The sequence below is a fragment of the Saccoglossus kowalevskii genome, chromosome 4 (genome assembly GCF_978046115.1).
Source record: "Saccoglossus kowalevskii chromosome 4, keSacKowa6.1, whole genome shotgun sequence".
NCBI classification, from domain to species: Eukaryota; Metazoa; Hemichordata; class Enteropneusta; family Harrimaniidae; genus Saccoglossus; species Saccoglossus kowalevskii.
The window spans coordinates 19,038,533-19,061,352 of NC_140644.1; the positions used below are offsets into that span (position 1 = coordinate 19,038,533).

The 22,820-nt window shown below is 41.6% G+C and overlaps 29 non-coding genes across 29 annotated transcripts; all 29 read right to left on the reverse strand.

Annotated features, from left to right (window-relative positions):
- Window positions 1-390: 390 nt before the first annotated feature.
- On the reverse strand, window positions 391-581 carry LOC146746716 (U2 spliceosomal RNA). Its single transcript, XR_014929246.1, has one exon. It is a non-coding gene; the product is annotated as a U2 spliceosomal RNA (small nuclear RNA).
- A 403-nt stretch (window positions 582-984) lies between these two features.
- On the reverse strand, window positions 985-1,175 carry LOC146746717 (U2 spliceosomal RNA). Its single transcript, XR_014929339.1, has one exon. It is a non-coding gene; the product is annotated as a U2 spliceosomal RNA (small nuclear RNA).
- Window positions 1,176-1,578: 403 nt separating this feature from the next.
- LOC146746718 (U2 spliceosomal RNA) lies at window positions 1,579-1,769 on the reverse strand. Its single transcript, XR_014929247.1, has one exon. It is a non-coding gene; the product is annotated as a U2 spliceosomal RNA (small nuclear RNA).
- A 403-nt stretch (window positions 1,770-2,172) lies between these two features.
- Window positions 2,173-2,363, reverse strand: LOC146746719 (U2 spliceosomal RNA). Its single transcript, XR_014929345.1, has one exon. It is a non-coding gene; the product is annotated as a U2 spliceosomal RNA (small nuclear RNA).
- A 403-nt stretch (window positions 2,364-2,766) lies between these two features.
- LOC146746720 (U2 spliceosomal RNA) lies at window positions 2,767-2,957 on the reverse strand. Its single transcript, XR_014929248.1, has one exon. It is a non-coding gene; the product is annotated as a U2 spliceosomal RNA (small nuclear RNA).
- A 403-nt stretch (window positions 2,958-3,360) lies between these two features.
- LOC146746721 (U2 spliceosomal RNA) lies at window positions 3,361-3,551 on the reverse strand. Its single transcript, XR_014929249.1, has one exon. It is a non-coding gene; the product is annotated as a U2 spliceosomal RNA (small nuclear RNA).
- A 403-nt stretch (window positions 3,552-3,954) lies between these two features.
- On the reverse strand, window positions 3,955-4,145 carry LOC146746722 (U2 spliceosomal RNA). Its single transcript, XR_014929250.1, has one exon. It is a non-coding gene; the product is annotated as a U2 spliceosomal RNA (small nuclear RNA).
- Window positions 4,146-4,548: 403 nt separating this feature from the next.
- Window positions 4,549-4,739, reverse strand: LOC146746723 (U2 spliceosomal RNA). The gene has a single exon (XR_014929251.1). It is a non-coding gene; the product is annotated as a U2 spliceosomal RNA (small nuclear RNA).
- A 403-nt stretch (window positions 4,740-5,142) lies between these two features.
- Window positions 5,143-5,333, reverse strand: LOC146746724 (U2 spliceosomal RNA). Its single transcript, XR_014929252.1, has one exon. It is a non-coding gene; the product is annotated as a U2 spliceosomal RNA (small nuclear RNA).
- Window positions 5,334-5,736: 403 nt separating this feature from the next.
- LOC146746725 (U2 spliceosomal RNA) lies at window positions 5,737-5,927 on the reverse strand. The gene has a single exon (XR_014929253.1). It is a non-coding gene; the product is annotated as a U2 spliceosomal RNA (small nuclear RNA).
- Window positions 5,928-6,330: 403 nt separating this feature from the next.
- Window positions 6,331-6,521, reverse strand: LOC146746726 (U2 spliceosomal RNA). Its single transcript, XR_014929254.1, has one exon. It is a non-coding gene; the product is annotated as a U2 spliceosomal RNA (small nuclear RNA).
- Window positions 6,522-6,924: 403 nt separating this feature from the next.
- LOC146746727 (U2 spliceosomal RNA) lies at window positions 6,925-7,115 on the reverse strand. The gene has a single exon (XR_014929255.1). It is a non-coding gene; the product is annotated as a U2 spliceosomal RNA (small nuclear RNA).
- Window positions 7,116-7,518: 403 nt separating this feature from the next.
- Window positions 7,519-7,709, reverse strand: LOC146746728 (U2 spliceosomal RNA). Its single transcript, XR_014929256.1, has one exon. It is a non-coding gene; the product is annotated as a U2 spliceosomal RNA (small nuclear RNA).
- Window positions 7,710-8,112: 403 nt separating this feature from the next.
- On the reverse strand, window positions 8,113-8,303 carry LOC146746729 (U2 spliceosomal RNA). Its single transcript, XR_014929257.1, has one exon. It is a non-coding gene; the product is annotated as a U2 spliceosomal RNA (small nuclear RNA).
- Window positions 8,304-8,706: 403 nt separating this feature from the next.
- LOC146746730 (U2 spliceosomal RNA) lies at window positions 8,707-8,897 on the reverse strand. Its single transcript, XR_014929258.1, has one exon. It is a non-coding gene; the product is annotated as a U2 spliceosomal RNA (small nuclear RNA).
- A 403-nt stretch (window positions 8,898-9,300) lies between these two features.
- Window positions 9,301-9,491, reverse strand: LOC146746731 (U2 spliceosomal RNA). The gene has a single exon (XR_014929259.1). It is a non-coding gene; the product is annotated as a U2 spliceosomal RNA (small nuclear RNA).
- A 403-nt stretch (window positions 9,492-9,894) lies between these two features.
- Window positions 9,895-10,085, reverse strand: LOC146746732 (U2 spliceosomal RNA). Its single transcript, XR_014929348.1, has one exon. It is a non-coding gene; the product is annotated as a U2 spliceosomal RNA (small nuclear RNA).
- Window positions 10,086-10,488: 403 nt separating this feature from the next.
- Window positions 10,489-10,679, reverse strand: LOC146746733 (U2 spliceosomal RNA). The gene has a single exon (XR_014929260.1). It is a non-coding gene; the product is annotated as a U2 spliceosomal RNA (small nuclear RNA).
- Window positions 10,680-11,082: 403 nt separating this feature from the next.
- On the reverse strand, window positions 11,083-11,273 carry LOC146746734 (U2 spliceosomal RNA). Its single transcript, XR_014929261.1, has one exon. It is a non-coding gene; the product is annotated as a U2 spliceosomal RNA (small nuclear RNA).
- A 403-nt stretch (window positions 11,274-11,676) lies between these two features.
- LOC146746735 (U2 spliceosomal RNA) lies at window positions 11,677-11,867 on the reverse strand. The gene has a single exon (XR_014929262.1). It is a non-coding gene; the product is annotated as a U2 spliceosomal RNA (small nuclear RNA).
- Window positions 11,868-12,270: 403 nt separating this feature from the next.
- On the reverse strand, window positions 12,271-12,461 carry LOC146746736 (U2 spliceosomal RNA). The gene has a single exon (XR_014929338.1). It is a non-coding gene; the product is annotated as a U2 spliceosomal RNA (small nuclear RNA).
- A 403-nt stretch (window positions 12,462-12,864) lies between these two features.
- LOC146746737 (U2 spliceosomal RNA) lies at window positions 12,865-13,055 on the reverse strand. The gene has a single exon (XR_014929263.1). It is a non-coding gene; the product is annotated as a U2 spliceosomal RNA (small nuclear RNA).
- A 403-nt stretch (window positions 13,056-13,458) lies between these two features.
- LOC146746738 (U2 spliceosomal RNA) lies at window positions 13,459-13,649 on the reverse strand. The gene has a single exon (XR_014929343.1). It is a non-coding gene; the product is annotated as a U2 spliceosomal RNA (small nuclear RNA).
- A 403-nt stretch (window positions 13,650-14,052) lies between these two features.
- Window positions 14,053-14,243, reverse strand: LOC146746739 (U2 spliceosomal RNA). Its single transcript, XR_014929264.1, has one exon. It is a non-coding gene; the product is annotated as a U2 spliceosomal RNA (small nuclear RNA).
- Window positions 14,244-14,646: 403 nt separating this feature from the next.
- LOC146746740 (U2 spliceosomal RNA) lies at window positions 14,647-14,837 on the reverse strand. Its single transcript, XR_014929344.1, has one exon. It is a non-coding gene; the product is annotated as a U2 spliceosomal RNA (small nuclear RNA).
- Window positions 14,838-15,240: 403 nt separating this feature from the next.
- Window positions 15,241-15,431, reverse strand: LOC146746741 (U2 spliceosomal RNA). The gene has a single exon (XR_014929265.1). It is a non-coding gene; the product is annotated as a U2 spliceosomal RNA (small nuclear RNA).
- Window positions 15,432-15,834: 403 nt separating this feature from the next.
- On the reverse strand, window positions 15,835-16,025 carry LOC146746742 (U2 spliceosomal RNA). Its single transcript, XR_014929266.1, has one exon. It is a non-coding gene; the product is annotated as a U2 spliceosomal RNA (small nuclear RNA).
- A 403-nt stretch (window positions 16,026-16,428) lies between these two features.
- LOC146746743 (U2 spliceosomal RNA) lies at window positions 16,429-16,626 on the reverse strand. The gene has a single exon (XR_014929354.1). It is a non-coding gene; the product is annotated as a U2 spliceosomal RNA (small nuclear RNA).
- A 5,660-nt stretch (window positions 16,627-22,286) lies between these two features.
- On the reverse strand, window positions 22,287-22,477 carry LOC146746744 (U2 spliceosomal RNA). The gene has a single exon (XR_014929267.1). It is a non-coding gene; the product is annotated as a U2 spliceosomal RNA (small nuclear RNA).
- Between the last annotated feature and the right edge of the window lie 343 nt (window positions 22,478-22,820).

Below are 22,820 nucleotides of genomic sequence, written 5' to 3' on the forward strand. Positions count from 1 at the left end.
CATAGCACAGAGGCATATGCAGATATGCAAATAAATGGTCCAGCTCATATACGAACACGAAAATGGTAAATGTTGAAATAACAACCCGGAAATTTCGTATATTGTTTTCATGCCTAATGGCATGTTTGTTACTATTATTTGTTACAAAGTAACTAGTCGCCTGCATACTATCTCGGCGACTTTTGTGGCAATCGAAGCTAAAGTTAAGCCAAAAATATATATTTATACGTAGCGTCAGGTGACGTAATCGATTATGCAAATTAGGACCGTCCGTCCAGCCGAAGAATAAGGGTTTTAAAAAGTTCCATTAGCGCCCACTATCGGGCATTAAAATGGAGAAAACGGGTGACGCAATGGGTTGATTTGTTTTATTCTGATATTAAATTGTATATGAGGTGGACCATTCCCAGAAATACTGCAATACTGGGTCAATCCGTGGCCAGGACGGAGCAAGCCCCTATTCCATGGCCTGTTTTCAAAAATCAGTTTAATATCGAGTTGCTCAATGAGCAACGTATCAGATATTAAGCTGATAAGAACAGATACTACACATGATCTTAGCCAAAAGGCCGAGAAGCGATAACCAGTTACGGCCATAGCACAGAGGCATATGCAGATATGCAAATAAATGGTCCAGCTCATATACGAACACGAAAATGGTAAATGTTGAAATAACAACCCGGAAATTTCGTATATTGTTTTCATGCCTAATGGCATGTTTGTTACTATTATTTGTTACAAAGTAAATAGTCGCCTGCATACTATCTCGGCGACTTTTGTGGCAATCGAAGCTAAAGTTAAGCCAAAAATATATATTTATACGTAGCGTCAGGTGACGTAATCGATTATGCAAATTAGGACCGTCCGTCCAGCCGAAGAATAAGGGTTTTAAAAAGTTCCATTAGCGCCCACTATCGGGCATTAAAATGGAGAAAACGGGTGACGCAATGGGTTGATTTGTTTTATTCTGATATTAAATTGTATATGAGGTGGACCATTCCCAGAAATACTGCCATACTGGGTCAATCCGTGGCCAGGACGGAGCAAGCCCCTATTCCATGGCCTGTTTTCAAAAATCAGTTTAATATCGAGTTGCTCAATGAGCAACGTATCAGATATTAAGCTGATAAGAACAGATACTACACATGATCTTAGCCAAAAGGCCGAGAAGCGATAACCAGTTACGGCCATAGCACAGAGGCATATGCAGATATGCAAATAAATGGTCCAGCTCATATACGAACACGAAAATGGTAAATGTTGAAATAACAACCCGGAAATTTCGTATATTGTTTTCATGCCTAATGGCATGTTTGTTACTATTATTTGTTACAAAGTAACTAGTCGCCTGCATACTATCTCGGCGACTTTTGTGGCAATCGAAGCTAAAGTTAAGCCAAAAATATATATTTATACGTAGCGTCAGGTGACGTAATCGATTATGCAAATTAGGACCGTCCGTCCAGCCGAAGAATAAGGGTTTTAAAAAGTTCCATTAGCGCCCACTATCGGGCATTAAAATGGAGAAAACGGGTGACGCAATGGGTTGATTTGTTTTATTCTGATATTAAATTGTATATGAGGTGGACCATTCCCAGAAATACTGCAATACTGGGTCAATCCGTGGCCAGGACGGAGCAAGCCCCTATTCCATGGCCTGTTTTCAAAAATCAGTTTAATATCGAGTTGCTCAATGAGCAACGTATCAGATATTAAGCTGATAAGAACAGATACTACACATGATCTTAGCCAAAAGGCCGAGAAGCGATAACCAGTTACGGCCATAGCACAGAGGCATATGCAGATATGCAAATAAATGGTCCAGCTCATATACGAACACGAAAATGGTAAATGTTGAAATAACAACCCGGAAATTTCGTATATTGTTTTCATGCCTAATGGCATGTTTGTTACTATTATTTGTTACAAAGTAACTAGTCGCCTGCATACTATCTCGGCGACTTTTGTGGCAATCGAAGCTAAAGTTAAGCCAAAAATATATATTTATACGTAGCGTCAGGTGACGTAATCGATTATGCAAATTAGGACCGTCCGTCCAGCCGAAGAATAAGGGTTTTAAAAAGTTCCATTAGCGCCCACTATCGGGCATTAAAATGGAGAAAACGGGTGACGCAATGGGTTGATTTGTTTTATTCTGATATTAAATTGTATATGAGGTGGACCATTCCGAGAAATACTGCAATACTGGGTCAATCCGTGGCCAGGACGGAGCAAGCCCCTATTCCATGGCCTGTTTTCAAAAATCAGTTTAATATCGAGTTGCTCAATGAGCAACGTATCAGATATTAAGCTGATAAGAACAGATACTACACATGATCTTAGCCAAAAGGCCGAGAAGCGATAACCAGTTACGGCCATAGCACAGAGGCATATGCAGATATGCAAATAAATGGTCCAGCTCATATACGAACACGAAAATGGTAAATGTTGAAATAACAACCCGGAAATTTCGTATATTGTTTTCATGCCTAATGGCATGTTTGTTACTATTATTTGTTACAAAGTAACTAGTCGCCTGCATACTATCTCGGCGACTTTTGTGGCAATCGAAGCTAAAGTTAAGCCAAAAATATATATTTATACGTAGCGTCAGGTGACGTAATCGATTATGCAAATTAGGACCGTCCGTCCAGCCGAAGAATAAGGGTTTTAAAAAGTTCCATTAGCGCCCACTATCGGGCATTAAAATGGAGAAAACGGGTGACGCAATGGGTTGATTTGTTTTATTCTGATATTAAATTGTATATGAGGTGGACCATTCCCAGAAATACTGCAATACTGGGTCAATCCGTGGCCAGGACGGAGCAAGCCCCTATTCCATGGCCTGTTTTCAAAAATCAGTTTAATATCGAGTTGCTCAATGAGCAACGTATCAGATATTAAGCTGATAAGAACAGATACTACACATGATCTTAGCCAAAAGGCCGAGAAGCGATAACCAGTTACGGCCATAGCACAGAGGCATATGCAGATATGCAAATAAATGGTCCAGCTCATATACGAACACGAAAATGGTAAATGTTGAAATAACAACCCGGAAATTTCGTATATTGTTTTCATGCCTAATGGCATGTTTGTTACTATTATTTGTTACAAAGTTACTAGTCGCCTGCATACTATCTCGGCGACTTTTGTGGCAATCGAAGCTAAAGTTAAGCCAAAAATATATATTTATACGTAGCGTCAGGTGACGTAATCGATTATGCAAATTAGGACCGTCCGTCCAGCCGAAGAATAAGGGTTTTAAAAAGTTCCATTAGCGCCCACTATCGGGCATTAAAATGGAGAAAACGGGTGACGCAATGGGTTGATTTGTTTTATTCTGATATTAAATTGTATATGAGGTGGACCATTCCCAGAAATACTGCAATACTGGGTCAATCCGTGGCCAGGACGGAGCAAGCCCCTATTCCATGGCCTGTTTTCAAAAATCAGTTTAATATCGAGTTGCTCAATGAGCAACGTATCAGATATTAAGCTGATAAGAACAGATACTACACATGATCTTAGCCAAAAGGCCGAGAAGCGATAACCAGTTACGGCCATAGCACAGAGGCATATGCAGATATGCAAATAAATGGTCCAGCTCATATACGAACACGAAAATGGTAAATGTTGAAATAACAACCCGGAAATTTCGTATATTGTTTTCATGCCTAATGGCATGTTTGTTACTATTATTTGTTACAAAGTAACTAGTCGCCTGCATACTATCTCGGCGACTTTTGTGGCAATCGAAGCTAAAGTTAAGCCAAAAATATATATTTATACGTAGCGTCAGGTGACGTAATCGATTATGCAAATTAGGACCGTCCGTCCAGCCGAAGAATAAGGGTTTTAAAAAGTTCCATTAGCGCCCACTATCGGGCATTAAAATGGAGAAAACGGGTGACGCAATGGGTTGATTTGTTTTATTCTGATATTAAATTGTATATGAGGTGGACCATTCCCAGAAATACTGCAATACTGGGTCAATCCGTGGCCAGGACGGAGCAAGCCCCTATTCCATGGCCTGTTTTCAAAAATCAGTTTAATATCGAGTTGCTCAATGAGCAACGTATCAGATATTAAGCTGATAAGAACAGATACTACACATGATCTTAGCCAAAAGGCCGAGAAGCGATAACCAGTTACGGCCATAGCACAGAGGCATATGCAGATATGCAAATAAATGGTCCAGCTCATATACGAACACGAAAATGGTAAATGTTGAAATAACAACCCGGAAATTTCGTATATTGTTTTCATGCCTAATGGCATGTTTGTTACTATTATTTGTTACAAAGTAACTAGTCGCCTGCATACTATCTCGGCGACTTTTGTGGCAATCGAAGCTAAAGTTAAGCCAAAAATATATATTTATACGTAGCGTCAGGTGACGTAATCGATTATGCAAATTAGGACCGTCCGTCCAGCCGAAGAATAAGGGTTTTAAAAAGTTCCATTAGCGCCCACTATCGGGCATTAAAATGGAGAAAACGGGTGACGCAATGGGTTGATTTGTTTTATTCTGATATTAAATTGTATATGAGGTGGACCATTCCCAGAAATACTGCAATACTGGGTCAATCCGTGGCCAGGACGGAGCAAGCCCCTATTCCATGGCCTGTTTTCAAAAATCAGTTTAATATCGAGTTGCTCAATGAGCAACGTATCAGATATTAAGCTGATAAGAACAGATACTACACATGATCTTAGCCAAAAGGCCGAGAAGCGATAACCAGTAACGGCCATAGCACAGAGGTATATGCAGATATGCAAATAAATGGTCCAGCTCATATACGAACACGAAAATGGTAAATGTTGAAATAACAACCCGGAAATTTCGTATATTGTTTTCATGCCTAATGGCATGTTTGTTGCTATTATTTGTTACAAAGTTACTAGTCGCCTGCATACTATCTCGGCGACTTTTGTGACAATCGAAGCTAAAGTTAAGCCAAAAATATATATTTATACGTAGCGTCAGGTGACGTAATCGATTATGCAAATTAGGACCGTCCGTCCAGCCGAAGAATAAGGGTTTTAAAAAGTTCCATTAGCGCCCACTATCGGGCATTAAAATGGAGAAAACGGGTGACGCAAAGGGTTGATTTGTTTTATTCTGATATTAAATTGTATATGAGGTGGACCATTCCCAGAAATACTGCAATACTGGGTCAATCCGTGGCCAGGACGGAGCAAGCCCCTATTCCATGGCCTGTTTTCAAAAATCAGTTTAATATCGAGTTGCTCAATGAGCAACGTATCAGATATTAAGCTGATAAGAACAGATACTACACATGATCTTAGCCAAAAGGCCGAGAAGCGATAACCAGTAACGGCCATAGCACAGAGGTATATGCAGATATGCAAATAAATGGTCCAGCTCATATACGAACACGAAAATGGTAAATGTTGAAATAACAACCCGGAAATTTCGTATATTGTTTTCATGCCTAATGGCATGTTTGTTGCTATTATTTGTTACAAAGTTACTAGTCGCCTGCATACTATCTCGGCGACTTTTGTGGCAATCGAAGCTAAAGTTAAGCCAAAAATATATATTTATACGTAGCGTCAGGTGACGTAATCGATTATGCAAATTAGGACCGTCCGTCCAGCCGAAGAATAAGGGTTTTAAAAAGTTCCATTAGCGCCCACTATCGGGCATTAAAATGGAGAAAACGGGTGACGCAAAGGGTTGATTTGTTTTATTCTGATATTAAATTGTATATGAGGTGGACCATTCCCAGAAATACTGCAATACTGGGTCAATCCGTGGCCAGGACGGAGCAAGCCCCTATTCCATGGCCTGTTTTCAAAAATCAGTTTAATATCGAGTTGCTCAATGAGCAACGTATCAGATATTAAGCTGATAAGAACAGATACTACACATGATCTTAGCCAAAAGGCCGAGAAGCGATAACCAGTAACGGCCATAGCACAGAGGTATATGCAGATATGCAAATAAATGGTCCAGCTCATATACGAACACGAAAATGGTAAATGTTGAAATAACAACCCGGAAATTTCGTATATTGTTTTCATGCCTAATGGCATGTTTGTTGCTATTATTTGTTACAAAGTTACTAGTCGCCTGCATACTATCTCGGCGACTTTTGTGGCAATCGAAGCTAAAGTTAAGCCAAAAATATATATTTATACGTAGCGTCAGGTGACGTAATCGATTATGCAAATTAGGACCGTCCGTCCAGCCGAAGAATAAGGGTTTTAAAAAGTTCCATTAGCGCCCACTATCGGGCATTAAAATGGAGAAAACGGGTGACGCAAAGGGTTGATTTGTTTTATTCTGATATTAAATTGTATATGAGGTGGACCATTCCCAGAAATACTGCAATACTGGGTCAATCCGTGGCCAGGACGGAGCAAGCCCCTATTCCATGGCCTGTTTTCAAAAATCAGTTTAATATCGAGTTGCTCAATGAGCAACGTATCAGATATTAAGCTGATAAGAACAGATACTACACATGATCTTAGCCAAAAGGCCGAGAAGCGATAACCAGTAACGGCCATAGCACAGAGGTGTATGCAGATATGCAAATAAATGGTCCAGCTCATATACGAACACGAAAATGGTAAATGTTGAAATAACAACCCGGAAATTTCGTATATTGTTTTCATGCCTAATGGCATGTTTGTTGCTATTATTTGTTACAAAGTTACTAGTCGCCTGCATACTATCTCGGCGACTTTTGTGGCAATCGAAGCTAAAGTTAAGCCAAAAATATATATTTATACGTAGCGTCAGGTGACGTAATCGATTATGCAAATTAGGACCGTCCGTCCAGCCGAAGAATAAGGGTTTTAAAAAGTTCAATTAGCGCCCACTATCGGGCATTAAAATGGAGAAAACGGGTGACGCAAAGGGTTGATTTGTTTTATTCTGATATTAAATTGTATATGAGGTGGACCATTCCCAGAAATACTGCAATACTGGGTCAATCCGTGGCCAGGACGGAGCAAGCCCCTATTCCATGGCCTGTTTTCAAAAATCAGTTTAATATCGAGTTGCTCAATGAGCAACGTATCAGATATTAAGCTGATAAGAACAGATACTACACATGATCTTAGCCAAAAGGCCGAGAAGCGATAACCAGTAACGGCCATAGCACAGAGGTGTATGCAGATATGCAAATAAATGGTCCAGCTCATATACGAACACGAAAATGGTAAATGTTGAAATAACAACCCGGAAATTTCGTATATTGTTTTCATGCCTAATGGCATGTTTGTTGCTATTACTTGTTACAAAGTTACTAGTCGCCTGCATACTATCTCGGCGACTTTTGTGGCAATCGAAGCTAAAGTTAAGCCAAAAATATATATTTATACGTAGCGTCAGGTGACGTAATCGATTATGCAAATTAGGACCGTCCGTCCAGCCGAAGAATAAGGGTTTTAAAAAGTTCCATTAGCGCCCACTATCGGGCATTAAAATGGAGAAAACGGGTGACGCAAAGGGTTGATTTGTTTTATTCTGATATTAAATTGTATATGAGGTGGACCATTCCCAGAAATACTGCAATACTGGGTCAATCCGTGGCCAGGACGGAGCAAGCCCCTATTCCATGGCCTGTTTTCAAAAATCAGTTTAATATCGAGTTGCTCAATGAGCAACGTATCAGATATTAAGCTGATAAGAACAGATACTACACATGATCTTAGCCAAAAGGCCGAGAAGCGATAACCAGTAACGGCCATAGCACAGAGGTGTATGCAGATATGCAAATAAATGGTCCAGCTCATATACGAACACGAAAATGGTAAATGTTGAAATAACAACCCGGAAATTTCGTATATTGTTTTCATGCCTAATGGCATGTTTGTTGCTATTATTTGTTACAAAGTTACTAGTCGCCTGCATACTATCTCGGCGACTTTTGTGGCAATCGAAGCTAAAGTTAAGCCAAAAATATATATTTATACGTAGCGTCAGGTGACGTAATCGATTATGCAAATTAGGACCGTCCGTCCAGCCGAAGAATAAGGGTTTTAAAAAGTTCCATTAGCGCCCACTATCGGGCATTAAAATGGAGAAAACGGGTGACGCAAAGGGTTGATTTGTTTTATTCTGATATTAAATTGTATATGAGGTGGACCATTCCCAGAAATACTGCAATACTGGGTCAATCCGTGGCCAGGACGGAGCAAGCCCCTATTCCATGGCCTGTTTTCAAAAATCAGTTTAATATCGAGTTGCTCAATGAGCAACGTATCAGATATTAAGCTGATAAGAACAGATACTACACATGATCTTAGCCAAAAGGCCGAGAAGCGATAACCAGTAACGGCCATAGCACAGAGGTATATGCAGATATGCAAATAAATGGTCCAGCTCATATACGAACACGAAAATGGTAAATGTTGAAATAACAACCCGGAAATTTCGTATATTGTTTTCATGCCTAATGGCATGTTTGTTGCTATTATTTGTTACAAAGTTACTAGTCGCCTGCATACTATCTCGGCGACTTTTGTGGCAATCGAAGCTAAAGTTAAGCCAAAAATATATATTTATACGTAGCGTCAGGTGACGTAATCGATTATGCAAATTAGGACCGTCCGTCCAGCCGAAGAATAAGGGTTTTAAAAAGTTCCATTAGCGCCCACTATCGGGCATTAAAATGGAGAAAACGGGTGACGCAAAGGGTTGATTTGTTTTATTCTGATATTAAATTGTATATGAGGTGGACCATTCCCAGAAATACTGCAATACTGGGTCAATCCGTGGCCAGGACGGAGCAAGCCCCTATTCCATGGCCTGTTTTCAAAAATCAGTTTAATATCGAGTTGCTCAATGAGCAACGTATCAGATATTAAGCTGATAAGAACAGATACTACACATGATCTTAGCCAAAAGGCCGAGAAGCGATAACCAGTAACGGCCATAGCACAGAGGTATATGCAGATATGCAAATAAATGGTCCAGCTCATATACGAACACGAAAATGGTAAATGTTGAAATAACAACCCGGAAATTTCGTATATTGTTTTCATGCCTAATGGCATGTTTGTTGCTATTATTTGTTACAAAGTTACTAGTCGCCTGCATACTATCTCGGCGACTTTTGTGGCAATCGAAGCTAAAGTTAAGCCAAAAATATATATTTATACGTAGCGTCAGGTGACGTAATCGATTATGCAAATTAGGACCGTCCGTCCAGCCGAAGAATAAGGGTTTTAAAAAGTTCCATTAGCGCCCACTATCGGGCATTAAAATGGAGAAAACGGGTGACGCAAAGGGTTGATTTGTTTTATTCTGATATTAAATTGTATATGAGGTGGACCATTCCCAGAAATACTGCAATACTGGGTCAATCCGTGGCCAGGACGGAGCAAGCCCCTATTCCATGGCCTGTTTTCAAAAATCAGTTTAATATCGAGTTGCTCAATGAGCAACGTATCAGATATTAAGCTGATAAGAACAGATACTACACATGATCTTAGCCAAAAGGCCGAGAAGCGATAACCAGTAACGGCCATAGCACAGAGGTATATGCAGATATGCAAATAAATGGTCCAGCTCATATACGAACACGAAAATGGTAAATGTTGAAATAACAACCCGGAAATTTCGTATATTGTTTTCATGCCTAATGGCATGTTTGTTGCTATTATTTGTTACAAAGTTACTAGTCGCCTGCATACTATCTCGGCGACTTTTGTGGCAATCGAAGCTAAAGTTAAGCCAAAAATATATATTTATACGTAGCGTCAGGTGACGTAATCGATTATGCAAATTAGGACCGTCCGTCCAGCCGAAGAATAAGGGTTTTAAAAAGTTCCATTAGCGCCCACTATCGGGCATTAAAATGGAGAAAACGGGTGACGCAAAGGGTTGATTTGTTTTATTCTGATATTAAATTGTATATGAGGTGGACCATTCCCAGAAATACTGCAATACTGGGTCAATCCGTGGCCAGGACGGAGCAAGACCCTATTCCATGGCCTGTTTTCAAAAATCAGTTTAATATCGAGTTGCTCAATGAGCAACGTATCAGATATTAAGCTGATAAGAACAGATACTACACATGATCTTAGCCAAAAGGCCGAGAAGCGATAACCAGTAACGGCCATAGCACAGAGGTATATGCAGATATGCAAATAAATGGTCCAGCTCATATACGAACACGAAAATGGTAAATGTTGAAATAACAACCCGGAAATTTCGTATATTGTTTTCATGCCTAATGGCATGTTTGTTGCTATTATTTGTTACAAAGTTACTAGTCGCCTGCATACTATCTCGGCGACTTTTGTGGCAATCGAAGCTAAAGTTAAGCCAAAAATATATATTTATACGTAGCGTCAGGTGACGTAATCGATTATGCAAATTAGGACCGTCCGTCCAGCCGAAGAATAAGGGTTTTAAAAAGTTCCATTAGCGCCCACTATCGGGCATTAAAATGGAGAAAACGGGTGACGCAAAGGGTTGATTTGTTTTATTCTGATATTAAATTGTATATGAGGTGGACCATTCCCAGAAATACTGCAATACTGGGTCAATCCGTGGCCAGGACGGAGCAAGCCCCTATTCCATGGCCTGTTTTCAAAAATCAGTTTAATATCGAGTTGCTCAATGAGCAACGTATCAGATATTAAGCTGATAAGAACAGATACTACACATGATCTTAGCCAAAAGGCCGAGAAGCGATAACCAGTAACGGCCATAGCACAGAGGTATATGCAGATATGCAAATAAATGGTCCAGCTCATATACGAACACGAAAATGGTAAATGTTGAAATAACAACCCGGAAATTTCGTATATTGTTTTCATGCCTAATGGCATGTTTGTTGCTATTATTTGTTACAAAGTTACTAGTCGCCTGCATACTATCTCGGCGACTTTTGTGGCAATCGAAGCTAAAGTTAAGCCAAAAATATATATTTATACGTAGCGTCAGGTGACGTAATCGATTATGCAAATTAGGACCGTCCGTCGAGCCGAAGAATAAGGGTTTTAAAAAGTTCCATTAGCGCCCACTATCGGGCATTAAAATGGAGAAAACGGGTGACGCAAAGGGTTGATTTGTTTTATTCTGATATTAAATTGTATATGAGGTGGACCATTCCCAGAAATACTGCAATACTGGGTCAATCCGTGGCCAGGACGGAGCAAGCCCCTATTCCATGGCCTGTTTTCAAAAATCAGTTTAATATCGAGTTGCTCAATGAGCAACGTATCAGATATTAAGCTGATAAGAACAGATACTACACATGATCTTAGCCAAAAGGCCGAGAAGCGATAACCAGTAACGGCCATAGCACAGAGGTATATGCAGATATGCAAATAAATGGTCCAGCTCATATACGAACACGAAAATGGTAAATGTTGAAATAACAACCCGGAAATTTCGTATATTGTTTTCATGCCTAATGGCATGTTTGTTGCTATTATTTGTTACAAAGTTACTAGTCGCCTGCATACTATCTCGGCGACTTTTGTGGCAATCGAAGCTAAAGTTAAGCCAAAAATATATATTTATACGTAGCGTCAGGTGACGTAATCGATTATGCAAATTAGGACCGTCCGTCCAGCCGAAGAATAAGGGTTTTAAAAAGTTCCATTAGCGCCCACTATCGGGCATTAAAATGGAGAAAACGGGTGACGCAAAGGGTTGATTTGTTTTATTCTGATATTAAATTGTATATGAGGTGGACCATTCCCAGAAATACTGCAATACTGGGTCAATCCGTGGCCAGGACGGAGCAAGCCCCTATTCCATGGCCTGTTTTCAAAAATCAGTTTAATATCGAGTTGCTCAATGAGCAACGTATCAGATATTAAGCTGATAAGAACAGATACTACACATGATCTTAGCCAAAAGGCCGAGAAGCGATAACCAGTAACGGCCATAGCACAGAGGTATATGCAGATATGCAAATAAATGGTCCAGCTCATATACGAACACGAAAATGGTAAATGTTGAAATAACAACCCGGAAATTTCGTATATTGTTTTCATGCCTAATGGCATGTTTGTTGCTATTATTTGTTACAAAGTTACTAGTCGCCTGCATACTATCTCGGCGACTTTTGTGGCAATCGAAGCTAAAGTTAAGCCAAAAATATATATTTATACGTAGCGTCAGGTGACGTAATCGATTATGCAAATTAGGACCGTCCGTCCAGCCGAAGAATAAGGGTTTTAAAAAGTTCCATTAGCGCCCACTATCGGGCATTAAAATGGAGAAAACGGGTGACGCAAAGGGTTGATTTGTTTTATTCTGATATTAAATTGTATATGAGGTGGACCATTCCCAGAAATACTGCAATACTGGGTCAATCCGTGGCCAGGACGGAGCAAGCCCCTATTCCATGGCCTGTTTTCAAAAATCAGTTTAATATCGAGTTGCTCAAGGAGCAACGTATCAGATATTAAGCTGATAAGAACAGATACTACACATGATCTTAGCCAAAAGGCCGAGAAGCGATAACCAGTAACGGCCATAGCACAGAGGTATATGCAGATATGCAAATAAATGGTCCAGCTCATATACGAACACGAAAATGGTAAATGTTGAAATAACAACCCGGAAATTTCGTATATTGTTTTCATGCCTAATGGCATGTTTGTTGCTATTATTTGTTACAAAGTTACTAGTCGCCTGCATACTATCTCGGCGACTTTTGTGGCAATCGAAGCTAAAGTTAAGCCAAAAATATATATTTATACGTAGCGTCAGGTGACGTAATCGATTATGCAAATTAGGACCGTCCGTCCAGCCGAAGAATAAGGGTTTTAAAAAGTTCCATTAGCGCCCACTATCGGGCATTAAAATGGAGAAAACGGGTGACGCAAAGGGTTGATTTGTTTTATTCTGATATTAAATTGTATATGAGGTGGACCATTCCCAGAAATACTGCAATACTGGGTCAATCCGTGGCCAGGACGGAGCAAGCCCCTATTCCATGGCCTGTTTTCAAAAATCAGTTTAATATCGAGTTGCTCAATGAGCAACGTATCAGATATTAAGCTGATAAGAACAGATACTACACATGATCTTAGCCAAAAGGCCGAGAAGCGATAACCAGTAACGGCCATAGCACAGAGGTATATGCAGATATGCAAATAAATGGTCCAGCTCATATACGAACACGAAAATGGTAAATGTTGAAATAACAACCCGGAAATTTCGTATATTGTTTTCATGCCTAATGGCATGTTTGTTGCTATTATTTGTTACAAAGTTACTAGTCGCCTGCATACTATCTCGGCGACTTTTGTGGCAATCGAAGCTAAAGTTAAGCCAAAAATATATATTTATACGTAGCGTCAGGTGACGTAATCGATTATGCAAATTAGGACCGTCCGTCCAGCCGAAGAATAAGGGTTTTAAAAAGTTCCATTAGCGCCCACTATCGGGCATTAAAATGGAGAAAACGGGTGACGCAAAGGGTTGATTTGTTTTATTCTGATATTAAATTGTATATGAGGTGGACCATTCCCAGAAATACTGCAATACTGGGTCAATCCGTGGCCAGGACGGAGCAAGCCCCTATTCCATGGCCTGTTTTCAAAAATCAGTTTAATATCGAGTTGCTCAATGAGCAACGTATCAGATATTAAGCTGATAAGAACATATACTACACATGATCTTAGCCAAAAGGCCGAGAAGCGATAACCAGTAACGGCCATAGCACAGATGTATATGCAGATATGCAAATAAATGGTCCAGCTCATATACGAACACGAAAATGGTAAATGTTGAAATAACAACCCGGAAATTTCGTATATTGTTTTCATGCCTAATGGCATGTTTGTTGCTATTATTTGTTACAAAGTTACTAGTCGCCTGCATACTATCTCGGCGACTTTTGTGGCAATCGAAGCTAAAGTTAAGCCAAAAATATATATTTATACGTAGCGTCAGGTGACGTAATCGATTATGCAAATTAGGACCGTCCGTCCAGCCGAAGAATAAGGGTTTTAAAAAGTTCCATTAGCGCCCACTATCGGGCATTAAAATGGAGAAAACGGGTGACGCAAAGGGTTGATTTGTTTTATTCTGATATTAAATTGTATATGAGGTGGACCATTCCCAGAAATACTGCAATACTGGGTCAATCCGTGGCCAGGACGGAGCAAGCCCCTATTCCATGGCCTGTTTTCAAAAATCAGTTTAATATCGAGTTGCTCAATGAGCAACGTATCAGATATTAAGCTGATAAGAACAGATACTACACATGATCTTAGCCAAAAGGCCGAGAAGCGATAACCAGTAACGGCCATAGCACAGAGGTATATGCAGATATGCAAATAAATGGTCCAGCTCATATACGAACACGAAAATGGTAAATGTTGAAATAACAACCCGGAAATTTCGTATATTGTTTTCATGCCTAATGGCATGTTTGTTGCTATTATTTGTTACAAAGTTACTAGTCGCCTGCATACTATCTCGGCGACTTTTGTGGCAATCGAAGCTAAAGTTAAGCCAAAAATATATATTTATACGTAGCGTCAGGTGACGTAATCGATTATGCAAATTAGGACCGTCCGTCCAGCCGAAGAATAAGGGTTTTAAAAAGTTCCATTAGCGCCCACTATCGGGCATTAAAATGGAGAAAACGGGTGACGCAAAGGGTTGATTTGTTTTATTCTGATATTAAATTGTATATGAGGTGGACCATTCCCAGAAATACTGCAATACTGGGTCAATCCGTGGCCAGGACGGAGCAAGCCCCTATTCCATGGCCTGTTTTCAAAAATCAGTTTAATATCGAGTTGCTCAATGAGCAACGTATCAGATATTAAGCTGATAAGAACATATACTACACATGATCTTAGCCAAAAGGCCGAGAAGCGATAACCAGTAACGGCCATAGCACAGAGGTATATGCAGATATGCAAATAAATGGTCCAGCTCATATACGAACACGAAAATGGTAAATGTTGAAATAACAACCCGGAAATTTCGTATATTGTTTTCATGCCTAATGGCATGTTTGTTGCTATTATTTGTTACAAAGTTACTAGTCGCCTGCATACTATCTCGGCGACTTTTGTGGCAATCGAAGCTAAAGTTAAGCCAAAAATATATATTTATACGTAGCGTCAGGTGACGTAATCGATTATGCAAATTAGGACCGTCCGTCCAGCCGAAGAATAAGGGTTTTAAAAAGTTCCATTAGCGCCCACTATCGGGCATTAAAATGGAGAAAACGGGTGACGCAAAGGGTTGATTTGTTTTATTCTGATATTAAATTGTATATGAGGTGGACCATTCCCAGAAATACTGCAATACTGGGTCAATCCGTGGCCAGGACGGAGCAAGCCCCTATTCCATGGCCTGTTTTCAAAAATCAGTTTAATATCGAGTTGCTCAATGAGCAACGTATCAGATATTAAGCTGATAAGAACAGATACTACACATGATCTTAGCCAAAAGGCCGAGAAGCGATAACCAGTAACGGCCATAGCACAGAGGTATATGCAGATATGCAAATAAATGGTCCAGCTCATATACGAACACGAAAATGGTAAATGTTGAAATAACAACCCGGAAATTTCGTATATTGTTTTCATGCCTAATGGCATGTTTGTTGCTATTATTTGTTACAAAGTTACTAGTCGCCTGCATACTATCTCGGCGACTTTTGTGGCAATCGAAGCTAAAGTTAAGCCAAAAATATATATTTATACGTAGCGTCAGGTGACGTAATCGATTATGCAAATTAGGACCGTCCGTCCAGCCGAAGAATAAGGGTTTTAAAAAGTTCCATTAGCGCCCACTATCGGGCATTAAAATGGAGAAAACGGGTGACGCAAAGGGTTGATTTGTTTTATTCTGATATTAAATTGTATATGAGGTGGACCATTCCCAGAAATACTGCAATACTGGGTCAATCCGTGGCCAGGACGGAGCAAGCCCCTATTCCATGGCCTGTTTTCAAAAATCAGTTTAATATCGAGTTGCTCAATGAGCAACGTATCAGATATTAAGCTGATAAGAACAGATACTACACATGATCTTAGCCAAAAGGCCGAGAAGCGATAACCAGTAACGGCCATAGCACAGAGGTATATGCAGATATGCAAATAAATGGTCCAGCTCATATACGAACACGAAAATGGTAAATGTTGAAATAACAACCCGGAAATTTCGTATATTGTTTTCATGCCTAATGGCATGTTTGTTGCTATTATTTGTTACAAAGTTACTAGTCGCCTGCATACTATCTCGGCGACTTTTGTGGCAATCGAAGCTAAAGTTAAGCCAAAAATATATATTTATACGTAGCGTCAGGTGACGTAATCGATTATGCAAATTAGGACCGTCCGTCCAGCCGAAGAATAAGGGTTTTAAAAAGTTCCATTAGCGCCCACTATCGGGCATTAAAATGGAGAAAACGGGTGACGCAAAGGGTTGATTTGTTTTATTCTGATATTAAATTGTATATGAGGTGGACCATTCCCAGAAATACTGCAATACTGGGTCAATCCGTGGCCAGGACGGAGCAAGCCCCTATTCCATGGCCTGTTTTCAAAAATCAGTTTAATATCGAGTTGCTCAATGAGCAACGTATCAGATATTAAGCTGATAAGAACAGATACTCCTTTTTGGTTTAGGGGTAGCGAAATTCAACTAAATGGAACTATTTAGATCTATGTTAGTTAGGTGCCCCAAGGCAGGCCGGCCACGCCGGTTCGGAGCTCAAGGTGGTGCGATCACCCCTGCCAACACCTTTCTTGTACCATGCATTAAAAGTTTAGGTATAACGTGCTGGGCCATGGCCGTGAAAACGGCCGCGGCTGGAGTCGCTGACGGAACTGTGAGTCTCAGGGAGGTGCAGATAATGAGCCACGAGGGTATACAATGCGTGAGCATTAAAGAAGCGTTATTTGATATCCTGATGGTGAGGCTCTAACAAAGGGTTTCCAAGTAGTGAAAAAGTCAGGTCTGGAGAGGCGTTGAAATTCGGCCTTAAGACGGTGTGTTATTTCTGCCTTAATGTGCTGTAGTGTGGTCTCCGCTGGTAGATGGATATCATCATAAGCTGCTTTACATCTTGATCTCCAAATGTGAAGCTTGACAAGATTAATAAGGTAGATAGCTGGACTATTTGGAAATGAGTTGTGCGGTGTATTGGGCAAGCTGTACAGGATTAGGTTTGAATCGGCGGTAGACAAGATGTTGTAGAGGCGGAAAAACCTTGAGTCTACCCACGACCACAGAAAGTCTGAGAAAGCACACTTCACGAAGATGTGTTCAATGGATTCGGGGTTGTTGCAGGCACTACGAGGACAGATTTGGGTGGAGGCGAGCCCCCACTTGTGCATATTAATGGTGGTTGGGAGTACTCTGTGTGTTGTGCGCCAGGCCAAATCAATCATCTTTTTCTCCAGAAGTGGTGAGTGTATCCTGGTCCAGATGGTTTTCCAATCAAGGTTTGCGTTATGCTCCATCACACGTGGGTACGTGATTGTCTGCTTGTTCAGAAGGGTGTAGAGTTCCTTGGTGGAGGTCAATTCCCAATTGGTGTTGCTGTCGATTGTGTGGACGGTGTTCGCAAGATTGATAAGTGCGGTATACCAAGGGGGTGGGGCGAGAAGTGCGGTGATGAATTGGACCAGATTCCGGGGATCATCTTCCTAAGAGCAGTGGCACAGTATGCCTTGAGGAAGAAACTGCTAGGATGTTTGTAGAAGCTCGCTTGAAGTGGTTTCAGTAGCATGACTTTAGATTTAAGTGACAGGTTCGTCAGGCCCCAGCCCCCTTCATTGGGAGGTAGGTAGATAACCTCACGACGCACTCTGTCCCCTCTGTTGCTCCAAAAAAAGGCAAAAATATCTGTAGTGATTGCCTTCTCCACCACTGGAGGGCAAGGGAAGAGAGGAGCAATGTAGTAGAAAAGCGGAAGAGCAATAGTGTTTAGAACAACTGTTTTCCCTGCCAGAGTAAGATGTCTGGTCTCCCAGGTGGAAAACAGCTTAGTGAGCTTGCTGTGCCGGTCTGTCCAATTCTCGGATGGCATGTCTCCATTGGATATCCATATGCCATTAATTTTGATCTTATTGTTGGTGAATTTAATCCCTGCTGGGCAGTCGACTCTTTCTCTCCATTTACCCGTCCATAAGCCCATAGACTTGTCTTTATTGAGACAAGAGCCTGAGGCAAGCTCAAATTGTCTACAGATGTTCATCAGCACGTTAATTTCAGAGGAGTTCACTATGACTGCTGTGATGTCATCGGCATATTGAAGTAGTTTAGCCGCGGGTGATGGTCCCGGCAGGCTGAAACCCCCAAACCTGGATGAGTGTCTTACAGCTGCCGCAAAGGGCTCAATGTACAGAGTGTACAGCAGAGGAGACAGTGGGCATCCTTGCCGAACGCCTCTCGACAGGGGGAATGGGGTCGCAAGAAAGCCATTGACAAGTAATTTGCTTCCGATGTCCTTGTAGAGGGTTTGAATAGCATCGATAAAGCGTGGTCCAAAATTCATCTTGTGCAGGATTCTGTGGAGAAAAGGCCACTCCACACGATCAAAGGCTTTCTCTTGGTCAAGGGAGACAATGGCACAGGGAATGTTGCGCTGGTTGGCAAAATGAACAATGTCTCTAATCAGTTGGATGTTTTGAAGTATTGATCTGCCTGGCACCCCACAGGTTTGAAAGGGTGAGAGGAGCTTGGGAGTAACAGTCTTCAGCCTGTTGCACAGCGATTTCGAGATCAATTTGTAATCTGTGTTGAGTAGAGAAATGGGACGTTTGTTTTTGGGGCAGAGATCAGCGTTTTCTTTCCCAGGAATGGACGTGTCAACATTTTTGTTGAGCAGTGTGATTATGCCTACTCTCTGTGAGCCAGATAATTTACCCTGTTCCAGAGCCTGGTTTATAACCTGAAGAAGATCATTTTTAATGATCTGCCAAAAGGTGAGGTAGAATTCTTTGGGTAAGCCGTCACTGCCTGGCGTTTTGTTGTCCTCCATACTCTTCAGGGAGGTAAAGAGCTCTGTCAGGGTGATGGGTTTTTCCAAGACCAGCTGTTCCTTGCTGGACAGCTGAGAAGTGATGTGGGAAAGAAAATAATCCTGTTCATCCGTGTCAAGGCTGGGAGAAGCAGTGTACAGAGATCCAAAGAATTGGGTCAGGGAGGCCTCAATTTTTTCCTGGGACCGGTGGATGTTACCCTCCATATCCTGAATTGCAGAGATGATTTTCTTTTTGCCTTGTCTGCGCTCGCGGGTGAGAAAAAATCTAGTACACTTTTCGTCTAGGTCGAACTTGCGGACACGGGCACGGATTTTCACACCTTCGAGGCGTTTCTTATTAATGTTGTTGATTTTATTTTTAATAGAAATGTGGGAACTGAGAGTCTCTTTGGAGCGGTCTCCCTGGTTTAGTTGAGTAGTGAGTTGGTCGAGTTTAAGCTGGAGAGACTGCTGTTCGGCCTTCTGCGCCCTGGCTCTGATTCTTGCGTGTTTCTGCAAGATGAATTTAACCCTACTCTTCACCATATCCCACCAATCGGCCTGGCATTGAAAGCCTGGCTGCAGTGATTGCCAAAGGGCATACTTGTCCGCGATTTCTGTGTAAACTGAGCGATCCTGTAGCAAGGAAGTGTTACATTTCCATACACCCGGGCCACGAGGCAGGATATTGGGGAAGGTAATGTTCACTGAAACAGAGTCATGATCTGACAGGGAGCAGGCGTTAATAGTGGTCCGCGTGCTCATGTGGGCCGAGATGTAAAAACGGTCCAGCCGAGAGGCCACTGAGTTGTTGGAATCCCTCCAAGTGAACTGTTGTCCATTGGGGTGTTCTTTTCGCCAAGAGTCAACAAGTTGGAAATCTTCAACCAGCGATTCCAGATTCCTGCTTCCTGTGTAGGAATGAGAGCTTGAATGGGAACCACCACATCTGTCCGCCGGGGACAATAGGCAGTTGAAGTCACCCCCTAGAATAATAGGGGAGCCACCGCCAAAATATTGGTGCAAATTGTTGAAGAATATGGGTCTTTGACCGGGTGAGTTGGGACCGTAGATATTGATGAGAGTGAGGGGGGAGCCATTTACTAGGACTGAACAGGCAATGACCCTACCCTCTGTGTCTTTCATAGTATTCTTCAAACAAGCCTCAGAATGAGGTGAGAAGAGAGTTCCCACTCCCTTGCTCTTATTAGAACCTAGGCTCCAGATTGCAGTCCCTCCCCACTCAGCGGTCCATTGATTTTCTTCTTGCACATTACCGATGTGAGCCTCCTGAATGAAGATGATGTCATACTTATTCCTGCATTGCTGGAAAAACTGTGCTCTCTTAGAAGGGTCTCGCAAGCCATTGACGTTACAGGTGAGTACGGTGAGGAGAGGCATAATGACAGTGAGGTTGTGGAGAACCATACAGAGTTAATTGATGAAATAATAGTCAAAAAAGGAAGAACTCTTACCGAGGACAAATTGTGGGTGACTGTTGCAGCAGTGGGTCAACCATTCCGAAGTATTCACCGAGATCTCTTTACATTCCTTTACTGGACAGAGAATCTCCACCAGGTCAAAATTATTGTGAACCTCTTGACGATGTCTGAGCACCTCAACCCATTCAGTGAGGCGCTTTCTACAGTCAGTGCCTGACAAGGAACCACAGACGACGTCGACTTCTCCTAGTTTGAGTAGAGGGGAGTTTTTGGTTGCAGTGAAGGCTGCCAGGGTTTGCTTTTCAGGCTTCCTCTTCTTGCCATCTTGGCTACAAATTGACTCCTGGTCTGAAGAGGTACAGAAGTCATCCTCATCAGCAGGGGGCTTCTTTCTCTTCGGCTCGTCCTCTGGGATATCTTCGCCGACTGACACTGGCCGTTTTTCTCTGTGGATCACCTCATCACTGCCAATTGTGTTCAGGGGCTCCTTCAGTAGGTCTGAGATGTCCTCGTGATCCTCGGTTGGTAAAACTTGGCCAGCGTTGTTGTTGGTGGGAGGATCATTGGCAGGCGTGGGAAGGGACCATTTCTTGTCGATATTCGTTTTGTTGGCGAAGGATATCGGACAGAGGCGGAAGTTGTGTCCGTCTTCGTTACAAATTGTGCACTTAATTTGTCTCTTACACGCCTCAGCAGTGTGTCCGAGCTCTTGACACCTGAAGCATTTTACCTCTTTACAATCTTTAGCAAAGTGTCCCTTCTGGTTGCACTTTGCGCAGATCTTTGGTTGCCCAGGGTACGACAGCCAGATGTTGCGGTTACAAACGCGAATCCTTGGTGGAATGCTGTGGCGAAGCTTGATCTTGTATTGTCGCAACCCATTGTAACATGATGGAAAGTCTGCATAAACACACTTTCTTGCCGCAACTATCTCTCCATATGGTGCCAACGCATATTGGACATAGCAGTCGTTCATGTCGTTTCCCACAAAGGAGGCAGTGACAATGACGACTTCCTCATAATTTGTTACAGAAACCATTTCAGATATAGATTCTAACTTCGGCATAAACTCTCGTCTGAGACTTATGGAGCGAAATGTAACATCATACTTTCCGGGAGCAGTTCTTTCAACTGCTTCTAAGTGGGGTTCTACTTCAACACCGGCGAGGCCAAGAAATATGAAAACCTCTTTAGGAGCAACATTTTCCGAGAATGCTAGGTTCAGCACCCTGTCTTTTCTTGCCAGTGGCCGGGAATTGGCCATGGCTGGCGGCATACTAGAACACCAGGAAACAGAGAACACAGCAGGAACTCCCTAAACCTATAGTCTGGTGACTAAGGGTAGGGGAGAATCTAAAACACTGGATGCAGCAAATGAGAAATAACAGAAATGTAACTTACGAAACTGTAGAACAGCTGCTGGAAGAGTCTCTTCAGGATACGCGCAGATTAAGTCCGATAATTACCAATTAGATCTTAGCCAAAAGGCCGAGAAGCGATAACCAGTAACGGCCATAGCACAGAGGTATATGCAGATATGCAAATAAATGGTCCAGCTCATATACGAACACGAAAATGGTAAATGTTGAAATAACAACCCGGAAATTTCGTATATTGTTTTCATGCCTAATGGCATGTTTGTTGCTATTATTTGTTACAAAGTTACTAGTCGCCTGCATACTATCTCGGCGACTTTTGTGGCAATCGAAGCTAAAGTTAAGCCAAAAATATATATTTATACGTAGCGTCAGGTGACGTAATCGATTATGCAAATTAGGACCGTCCGTCCAGCCGAAGAATAAGGGTTTTAAAAAGTTCCATTAGCGCCCACTATCGGGCATTAAAATGGAGAAAACGGGTGACGCAAAGGGTTGATTTGTTTTATTCTGATATTAAATTGTATATGAGGTGGACCATTCCCAGAAATACTGCAATACTGGGTCAATCCGTGGCCAGGACGGAGCAAGCCCCTATTCCATGGCCTGTTTTCAAAAATCAGTTTAATATCGAGTTGCTCAATGAGCAACGTATCAGATATTAAGCTGATAAGAACAGATACTACACATGATCTTAGCCAAAAGGCCGAGAAGCGATAACCAGTAACGGCCATAGCACAGAGGTATATGCAGATATGCAAATAAATGGTCCAGCTCATATACGAACACGAAAATGGTAAATGTTGAAATAACAACCCGGAAATTTCGTATATTGTTTTCATGCCTAATGGCATGTTTGTTGCTATTATTTGTTACAAAGTTACTAGTCGCCTGCATACTATCTCGGCGACTTTTGTGGCAATCGAAGCTAAAGTTAAGCCAAAAATATATATTTATACGTAGCGTCAGGTGACGTAATCGATTATGCAAATTAGGACCGTCCGTCCAGCCGAAGAATAAGGGTTTTAAAAAGTTCCATTAGCGCCCACTATCGGGCATTA